The sequence below is a fragment of the Hakea prostrata genome, chromosome 1 (genome assembly GCF_041222555.1).
Source record: "Hakea prostrata isolate BN-2017 chromosome 1, UWA_Hpros_2, whole genome shotgun sequence".
NCBI classification, from domain to species: domain Eukaryota; kingdom Viridiplantae; phylum Streptophyta; class Magnoliopsida; order Proteales; family Proteaceae; genus Hakea; species Hakea prostrata.
This window is the reverse complement of record NC_142600.1, coordinates 56677136-56681790: the sequence shown is the minus strand read 5'-3', so window position 1 is coordinate 56681790 and position 4655 is coordinate 56677136.

The following is a 4655-nucleotide window of genomic DNA, read 5'->3' as shown; positions in this document are numbered from 1 at the left end:
CTGAGTACCATGGTCAGTGACAATAATCTTTGGAATCCCAAAGCGATATATGATTGATTCAAGCACAAATTTCTCCACTTTTTTCTCGATAATTGCCGCCAATGCACCGGCTTCTACCCATTTTGTGAAGTAATCAATTGCTACTATCAGATATTCCCGTCCGCCTGATGCCTTGGTGAATTTGCCCATGATATCAATTCCCCACATTGCAAAGGGAACGGGATTTAGAATTGAAGTCATAGTTTCCGCCGGGCGCTTCGATACTGTAGCATGAATTTGACAGTTACCACATCGACGAACGTAGTCCATAGCAGCCTCTTGGACCTTAGGCCAATATAACCCAAGTCTCAGAATTTTGTGAGCCAGGGCTCGGCCGCCCATGTGAACTCCACAAATTCCTTCATGAACCTCAGCCAAAGCTGATTTTGCTCCTTCAGGGCCTATACATCTCATAAGGGGTCCAGCATAAGATCTTTTGTATAGTCTCCCATTCTGAATGACAAATCTAGCTAATCGAATCTTGATCAACCTTGCCTCTACTTGGATCCTCGGGTAATTTGTCATCCCTTAGATACTCGATTATTGGATCCATCCGAAGAACGTTCGCTTCAATATAAGAAATTTCTTTCTCATGATAACTTGGAAAAGTTATCTCTTCAATGTAGACCGAAGGGTCTAGATTCTTTTCCTTGGCATTGGCTAGTCGGGATAGCTCATCTGCCACTGAATTTTCATTCCTCGAAATCCGAGATATCTTCAAATTCCGAAATTGGTTTTGAAATGCCCGCACTATCTCTTGATATTTCGCAAGCGTGGTTCTTTAATACAATACTCCCCCTGGACTTGGTTGACTATAAGGTGAGAGTCACTATAAATAGTAACATCTGCAATAGATAATGCTTTTGACAACCGAAGTCCCGCTATCGAGCCTCATATTCGCTTCGTTATTACTTGCGTCAAATGCGAATCTCAAAGCATATCGAATAATAAATCTGCTGGACTTTTTAATAGAATTCCAGCTCTGCTCCATCTTTATTACTTGAACCATCCACATATACCTCCCAAGTGGTTGGTATAATGGGATCCTCAATGGTGGGTTCCACTTGGTGCAGTAGTTTCTACTACAAAGTCGGCTAATGCCCGAGCCTTGATTGCGCTTCCGGGCTTAAAGCTCACTTGGAACTCGCCGAGTTCAACCGACCGGACACCATCCTTCCGGACAAATCAGGTTTGTTAAGAACTTTACTAAGAGGAAAAGTTGTAAATACCTCAATTGGATGAGCCCGAAAATATGGCCTTAGCTTCCCGGCGGCTATCATGAGAGACAGAGCACGCTTCTCAATCTGTGAATATCTTGTCTCCGCATCTAGCAACACGTGGCTTACATAGTAAATCGGCCACTGTTTTTTATCTTTGTCCCGAACAAGTCTTGCACCGACCGCCGAAAGGGACGTCGCTAGATATAGCTGTAATATTTCCCCCTTCTCCTGTCCGGACAGGATCGGTGGTTGTCCAAGTGCTTCTTTTAATTCCTCGAAAGCTTTCGGCACTCTTCAGTCCACTTTGCTTCCTTACGCCCTTCAGGTCTTTAAGTGCCTTGAAGAAAGGCAAACATCTTTCTCCAGACTTGGAGATAAATCGATTTAAAGCAAGCAACTCTCCCCGTTAAACATTGTACATCCCGAACGGTTTTGGGAGCCTCCATATCAATCGAGCTTGTATTTTGGCGGGATTAGCCTCAATTCCCCTCTGTGATATCATGAAGCCCAAAAATTTGCCCGAGGAGACTCCAAAGGCACATTTTTCTGGGTTTAGCTTCATTTGATGTTTCCAAAGTACTAAGAAAACCTCAGTCAAATCTGCAATATGATTTGCTTTTGTAAAGCTTTTCACTAGCATGTCGTCAACATAAGCTTCAACATTCTTTCCTATGAGCTCTTTGAAAATCATGTTGACGGCCCTCTGATATGTTGCTCCTGCATTCTTCAGGCCAAAAGGCATGACCTTGTAATAATAGCTCTCACGATCAGTCATGAAAGCCGTATACTTCTCATCCTCCTTATTCATAAGGATCCGATTATACCACTGAGTAGGCATCCATGAAACTTAAAGTTTCATATCCTGCAGTCGCATCTATCAAGAGGTCAATCCGAGGCAACGGGTAGCAATCTTTTGGGCAAGCTTTGTTAAGATCTGTGTAGTCTGTACACATCCTCCACTTCCCATTCGCCTTTTTTACCATTACCACGTTGGCCAACCAAGTTGGGCACTCAATTGGTTCTATGAAACCAAAATTCTTAAGTTTTTCAACTTTGCTTCGAACTGCTTCATACTTTTCAATGAAGAAATTTCTTCTTTTCTCGTATCACCGGTTTCGCCTTAAGGTCTATCCGAGTTTGTGCTCTGCAATGGCCGATCGATTCCGGGCATGTCCTCGGCGGACCATGCGAATACATCTTTATTCAGTTGAAGAAATAACTTCAACTCATCTTTAAACTCTTCCAGCTGTTCAGACCCGATATAAGTAATCTTTTTCTCATCCTCGGTACACAGCTGGATTTGCTCCAGCTTCTCCACTGGTTCGGGTCTTTGCATCTCTATCTCTTCCCGATCATCTCGAACTTCTATAGGCGGGGCGATTACCTTCCTCGGGCCCTCCTTGTCTTTTAAATAGGCAACATAACACTGCCGAGAGATCTTCCCAGTCGAGAAGACTTGACCAATTCCCATATCAGTCCAGAATTTTATCTTCAGGTGCTTTGTCGAAACAATAGCACCTATCTTGGATAAAGATGGTCGCCTGAGGATCATATTATAAGCTGGCAGTTCCCGAACCACCAAAAAATTGATTCGGATAGTTGTTTCCTTAGGAAAACTTCCAATGGATAAATCCAACTGGACCGATCCTTCCGCCACTGCAGATGACCCTGCAAAGCCATATAGATGTGTGGATGAAGGTTTCATCAAGTCCTGATCCACCTTCAATTTTTGATACACTTCGTAGGAAATTAGGTCAGCTGTAGACCCTATATCAATCAAAACTCTATGCACTTCCCGTCGTGCAATCTCTACCTTGATGACTATAGCATCATCATAAGGTAAACAAACATCTCTTTCGTCTTCCTCGCTAAAGGTGATAGAATCTTCACCATTCAGCTTCTTCGCTCGCTGCGTCTCTCCGGTTCCAACAAATTTGGATTTTGTTTTCGAGACTCCAGAGTGATTCGGGCTCTGGTCCCCCGAAGATGGTAAGGATCGGTGACCGAGTAGCTTCAATCACCTCCTTGCCTTTCTTAGACTTCGGGGCCTCCCTTGATCGTTCCGAACTAACCGAACGATCCCTTTTCGGAGCAGCCGCACGTGGCTCACGTGGGTCCTCCCTTCTTCTGCTAATGAAACTGGACAGATGTCCCTGAGATATCAATCTCTCAATATCTGCCTTCAGATGACGACAGTCATTAGTATAATGACCATAGTCCTTGTGGAATCGGCAATACTTTTCCCGATCCTGCTGCTCTCCGGGTTTCAAAAGAATCTTAGGCGGCCACTTTAAAATATTTTTTCTTTTGAGGATATTCAAAATATCAGCCCGAGGAGCATTCAATGGAGTGTACTCACTTTTTTCGGGGGACCTTTGGCGCCAAGGCTGAGATTTTCCAACCCGATCACGAACATTTTTCTTTGGCTTCTGCTTCTGCTTAGGAGCCTTTTGTTCCTTATTGGAGACTTTATTATCCCCTTGGCGCGCATCTAGAATCTCCATGACTTCAGCCTGCTTCTGGCATCTCTGTACCAACTCAACATAAGTCGCAGGCATATCATGTAGTAATAACTCCAAGAGTTTCCGATTAGTGAGTCCCGTGAATAGAGCAGTTCTGGTTACTTGTTCATCCAAATTTTCTATCTCCATCATCACTTTGTTGAATCTTTTCAGAAACTCTCTGATTGATTCGCTCTTTCCTTGTTTGACAGTAAACAAGGTTTCTTCCGTTTTCTTGACCTGTATTCCACTCTGGAATCGCCCTATGAATTGGCGCGCCAATTCGTCAAAGTTTACGATCCTTCCAGAGGGGAGGTTCGAAAACCACTTTTGTGCTGCTCCAGTTAGAGATGAACCAAAAACCCTACATAAAATTTCATCGAATTACACCGAAACGCCATGGTGCAGTTGGTAATAGCCGATGTGAGCTGTTGGATCTCCGGAGCCATCGAATGTTGAGAAGGTAGACAAACGGAAGTTATGGGGAAACCGATATCCCGCAATTGGCTCGGCAAAGGGAGTCTTCTGAATGACTGAGTAAATATCCTCAGTTATTCTTCCCTTAGCCAATTGCCCTAATTTCTCATTGATGTTGGCCAATTCCTGACCAATCTGGGTCGGGTGATCTTCAGCAATATGATCACGACCTCGATTAACACGATCATCCCATGCTACTCGATCATCACAAATAGCCCGTCATTCTCGAGCATTCCTCTCGTCGCGAACTGCTCGATCATCACGAACGGTTCTTCTGACAGTGGGTGAGTGAGTTCTTACCCCTGTATCCAACCTTGTGTTTGAATCAGTTGTACTCTCTTGTGGTCTGTCAAACCGATCGTCTCGCCTCGGTTGATCATCGATCCTCCTAAGTCCTCGGTCTCCTTCACGGAAATTC